This window comes from Pleurodeles waltl, chromosome 12 (assembly GCF_031143425.1).
Source record: "Pleurodeles waltl isolate 20211129_DDA chromosome 12, aPleWal1.hap1.20221129, whole genome shotgun sequence".
Taxonomy (NCBI): Eukaryota; Metazoa; Chordata; class Amphibia; order Caudata; family Salamandridae; genus Pleurodeles; species Pleurodeles waltl.
In genome coordinates, this window is record NC_090451.1 from 107,224,896 (window position 1) to 107,230,895 (window position 6,000).

General features: G+C 45.2%; 1 non-coding gene across 1 annotated transcript; it reads left to right on the forward strand.

Moving 5' to 3' along the window:
* Positions 1-1,351: 1,351 nt before the first annotated feature.
* Positions 1,352-1,423, forward strand: TRNAH-GUG (transfer RNA histidin (anticodon GUG)). The gene has a single exon. It is a non-coding gene; the product is annotated as a tRNA-His (tRNA).
* Positions 1,424-6,000: the final 4,577 nt, after the last annotated feature.

Genomic DNA, 6,000 nt, shown 5'->3' on the forward strand with positions numbered 1-6,000 from the left:
GGCTACTCTACTCTACTCTACTCCATGCTACTATACTCCACTCTAAGCCACTGTACTCTCCACCACTAAGCTCTATTCCACTCTACTGTATGCCACTCCATGCCACTCTAATCCACCCCACAGAATGCCACTCTACTCTATGCCACTCCACTCAACTCCATGCCATTCAACACTTTTGCACTCTACCCTACTCTGTGCCTCTCCATTCCACTCCATGCTACTCCACTCTATCCCACTACGCTCTACTCTAGTTCACTCTATGCCACTCCACTTTACTCTCTCCCACTCTACTCTATACTACTTCATTCCATGCCACTTCACTGTACTCCACTCCACTCCATCTCACACAATATCACTCAATGGCACTACATGCGCTCTACTCTATGACACTCTACTGCACACTACTCTATGCTGTGCCACTCTACACAACTCTCCTGTAGGCCTTTCTACTCTATGCCACTTTTTTCTCTGCTCCTCTCTACACCACAGTGTCACTCCATGTAACGCAACTGTATGCTACTCAACTCCACAACACTCTACTTCATGCAGTCCGACTCCACTCCTCCTAATTCTTTGCCACCCCTCTCCATGACACACTGTTCTCTGACTCTATGCCATTCCATGCCCCTTCACTCTACACCACACTATGCCACTCTACACCACACTACTTTACTCTATGCTACTCTATGCCATTCTATGCAACCTCACTCCTCTCTACCCCACTCTGCTCTATGCCACTCCATTCCTCACAATGCTATTCAACGCCATGCCAAGGCACACCACTTCATTATATTCCACTGTATTCTATGACACATTACGTCACTCTACTCTTTGCACTTCAATCTACTCCCTTCTATGACCCTCCATTCATCACCACTCCATTGTTTGCTAGTCAAGTTTACGCCACTTCATTCCACACAATGCAACTCTAAAGCAGTATGCACCAAGCAGCTGAATGTGTCTGAAGAGATACCCAGAAAAGAAAAAAACAACAATATGTGGGGGCCTGTTCCGAGCCCCTCCTGGCCTGGAGGAGTTTGGTCGGCCGTGGATTAAGTTTTTGCAGTGTTCACTTCCCCGACCCCAGCACTCATAGAACACTTGAGACTTGCAGGGCAGAGTGGTGGATCTTGTTAAGAAGTCTGGGCTTCTAGGTTTATGGGGAGTCTTGTCACTGGAAGCAGAGAGGTAAATATTTGCTGTGATCTGCTTCTCAAAGAAAAGACCCTGATCTAACTTGAAAAGATGGGTTTTAAACAAACGCTAAATCTATCCACTCCATGGACACTTTGACCTTTTTTATGCCTATCAGAGCCACATCAGGGTAGTCTTTTCAGAGCCCAAGTAGCTCGCCGTGATCGTATAGTGGTTAGTACTCTGCGTTGTGGCCGCAGCAACCTCGGTTCGAATCCGAGTCACGGCACTGCGGGTGGCAATGTCATGGCAGTTGGGCAGCATTTTTATTCTCACTACTTAATATTTACATGAGTTAAGAGCTTGAACCTAATTTCAACGGTGAAATTAAATGTCTTTGAAGAACGCGTTAACAATGTTATTATTTATTTCACCTTTCTGCGCTTTTACGTTTGTGGCGGTCCTGATGTGAAAAGTATGAGCTACAGTTTGGTTTCACGGGACACGGTCAGCAAGAGGGATGGATGTCTGTGTCTCCTGTACCTGCAGCGCCGAGGCTCCTGTACTGACACGGAGTATCTTTCAATGTTGAAAGGGATCCTGCTCGTCAAATATCAGTTTTTGCAGCAATTCAGGCCGCGAAGAAAAAAGGTCTAAAAATAAATATTTGTATAGAAAGTAAGACTGAGCTCCCAAGGGTCTGAAAGAAAGAGGCGACGGAGAAGGACACTGAGAGGCGCACTCACCCAATCAGCGTTTGGCTTCATCATCCTGCACCCGACGGATCACCGGGCAGCTAGAGGGAAAGTTTTAAAACTTAAGCCAAGTTTATTAGTCGTGGTCGAATCGTGAATTACACAATTACGCTCCTTTGTGGAATTTGGAGTAATGTGGGGAAAGACATCTACCCAAGAGCGGAGGAAAAGAGCGCGAGCAGCGGCTATTGTGCCAGTTCTGTTGCATTTAGAGCGATTTTCTTGTGCAAAGTTTATATCAGGTTCCTTTCGGATCTGAGCGTGTATTTTGCACCAGGAAAATAGCCTTGTGTAATTCTGTACAACCTCGCATAATGTTGCTGTAATTTCGCGTAATTACACTGCAGTGAGTTACACTGGTTACGCCCATCCCTACATTTGACTCATGTTTAACAGAGAGGTCCGTCCATCTATTGATCCATTCATCTGTCCATCCATCTTTTTGCCTGTGTGCCTGCTTATCTGTCTGCTCACCTACCTGTGCGTGACTGTGAACCTGTCTAACAGAGTGTTGATGCCTGGCTGTATGCTTTGTTAACACTATAACGCTCATAGGGACATTGAGGAGGACATCTTGGCGCTATGTTTTTTTTTGGTATGAAGCAACCGTTTTCAAATCCTGACAGTCCACACAAAGTTGATCATATGTGATCCCATTTTCGTACCAACAGCTGCTTCTCTATATACTTATCGGTCCACGTCTATTACTACATGTGCTTTCTATTTACCTTTCTATTTCAATCTGGGTATCTGCCTTACTGCCTATTTCTGCCCATCTCTGTTTATGTTAACACTTTAAAGCCTACATGCTGACTACCAAGGTCTTTGTGGCGTGGTTATTTCTAAAGCAGGCGTGTGTGATTTACAGCGGTTTCTGTGACGCTGATTATATCTCATCCATGATTTACTAACAGCTACATACCTGCCTTTCTGTCTACAAACCTGTACAGATGCATCGGTGCATGTGGCTTATTTATGACGATCTGTTTAACCTTCTATCCGTCCTTCTATCTGTGCAACTGTCTTACAGTTCCCCCTCTTTTATGTTGTTACAACACTATTTGTTAAACAAACCTTCACAGTCAGAAGGGCTTCCAGGCGCTGTTATTTATTAAAAAAACTGCAAAGAACACCAGTTTATGCAATGTTGATGACATTTACTTCACCCCTTTATTGTTGCATTAATGGGTTTTCAAGTCACAAAACGGGTCCCTGATGAAGCCTAAGTGGACTTCTGAGCTGCTGTAGCTCTGTGGGGTCTCCAGCTCTCCTAGGGCCTCAGATCTACCACTACAACACCAGCCTTACCCTAAGTTGTGCAGCAGATTTTTAACTTTTTTTTATTTATTGGTATTTCAGATGGTACATATTATTCACAGGATTGTAACAGGTTGCAGAGCTGTATGAATCTCCTTTCCATGACAACTTTTGAACAGTTACCCATTACTGCTATTATATTATGTTACCACCACGCTGAGGGCTGTTCCTTGCATAAATCTGTAAGCAGGCTTGTGATCTGTGGTGTGGGTCTCCTGTGGGTCTCCGGTTCAGCGCTGTATGCCCATGGAGCAGGGTGGTCGGTTGCCACCATTTCCAGCTCTGGCACGTCAGGTACTCATCATCTCTTATTACAACAAATAACAAGCAAGCCAAACAACTTGCCCAGAAACGAGACCTAACTACGCATCGTGTGAGTGTGTCTACAGCTGTATGGGGCCCAGCCGGGGGGGGGAGGGACCCAGGGGAACCCTCCCCAGTGTATGATCTTCCAAGGAGGTCTAGGAGAGGTGTGTTTGTCGTGCTCCTAACTCCGCAAGTTAAGAGGCCCATCTGCATCGTCATCATAGTCATGTCAGGAGTGTTCCATGCTCCCGCCACCTCTGCCCATAGGGGAGCTATCTGTCTGTTCCTCAGCCCTCTCATTTCTTCCCTCTGAAGTGCCCTTTCTTCTGCCTTGCCAAGGAAGTGATGTCTGCTTATAGCACGTGTCCTACTTTTATAATGTTTTCAGGGCACTTCGCCCACTTCATATCTAGCCAAAATCCTTTAGCACTGGGAGACCACGTGTCTGCTGAATATCTTACCTCCACCATTGGGGGTATAAAAGGTGTACTTTGGCTCTGTTGTAAATTTTTATATAGGGCTCAGTTTGGTTGGGTTGTGAATTGCTGTCAAGCTCTAAATCTCAGAATTCTCTTAGTCACACCTTTTTATGTCTTGCGTACACAGTGAATGTGCTGTGAGACATATTGTTTAGAATTTAGTGGGCTTACCACACGCCCATAGCTTACTTACCATTAATTGTTTTCTATGTCACTCACATTTGCAATATTTCGTTTGCTTAGCTCCCATAGACTGAATCTTCCTTTCTTGTGTTCATTCCTCCATGGAGGATGGACCAAGTACATGTGTTCTTTTCGTCTTTCTACAGTACGCTATTTTTTATATTTTAAAAGTGTTTTCGTATCATTCTTGGATGTGCAATGTGCTTTGCAACATTCATGACAAGCATACAGCTTATTTTTCACCCTAAACGCCGTCTCTATTGACACTTTAGTTACTTTCTCACACTGTATTCCTCTACATGACTATACTCTACTCCCCTCAGTGCCACTGTACTCTACACTGTGCAACTCTATACCACTCCACTATACTCAGTTCTACTCCACTCTAATCTACATTGTTCCACTCTATCACTCCACTCTATGCCACTCTAATCTATGCCACTCCACTATACGCCACTTCACTCCACTTTATGCTACTCCATTCTATGCCACTCCACCCTGTCACTCTCTGCTATGCCCCTCTACTCCACTCCACTCCACTCTACTCTATGCCACTTCCCTTCATTCCTCTCTACGCCACCCTACTTCATAGAATGCCACTTTATGTGACTCTATGCCACTCTGCTCTACATCACTCTAGAATACTCAACTGAACTCTACTCTATACAATTCCACTCTACTTTACTCCTCTCCACTCTATGCCTCTCCACTCTATGCTACTCTACTCCAGTCTACTGTACGCCACTTTATTTTATCCCATTCTACTCTACGCCACTGTACACCACTCAACTCTATGCCACTCTACTCCGTTGCACCCCTCTCTACTCTACGCTACTCTACTCCATGCTACTATACTCCACTCTAAGCCACTGTACTCTCCACCACTAAGCTCTATTCCACTCTACTGTATGCCACTCCATGCCACTCTAATCCACCCCACAGAATGCCACTCTACTCTATGCCACTCCACTCAACTCCATGCCATTCCACACTTTTGCACTCTACCCTACTCTGTGCCTCTCCATTCCACTCCATGCTACTCCACTCTATCCCACTACGCTCTACTCTAGTTCACTCTATGCCACTCCACTTTACTCTCTCCCACTCTACTCTATACTACTTCATTCCATGCCACTTCACTGTACTCCACTCCACTCCATCTCACAAAATATCACTCAATGGCACTACATGCGCTCTACTCTATGACACTCTACTGCACACTACTCTATGCTGTGCCACTCTACACTACTCTCCTGTAGGCCTTTCTACTCAATGCCACTTTTTTCTCTGCTCCTCTCTACACCACAGTGTCACTCCATGCAACGCGACTGTATGCTACTCAACTCCACAACACTCTACTTCATGCAGTCCGACTCCACTCCTCCTAATTCTTTGCCACCCCTCTCCATGACACACTGTTCTCTGACTCTATGCCATTCCATGCCACTTCACTCTACACCACACTATGCCACTCTACACCACACTACTTTACTCTACGCTACTCTATGCCATTCTATGCAACCTCACTCCTCTCTACCCCACTCTGCTCTATGCCACTCCATTCCTCACAATGCTATTCAACGCCATGCCAAGGCACACCACTTCATTATATTCCACTGTATTCTATGACACATTACGTCACTCTACTCTTTGCACTTCAATCTACTCCCTTCTATGACCCTCCATTCATCACCACTCCATTGTTTGCTAGTCAAGTTTACGCCACTTCATTCCACACAATGCAACTCTAAAGCAGTATGCACCAAGCAGCTGAATGTGTCTGAAGAGACACCCAGAAAAGAAAAAAACAACAATATGTGGGGGCC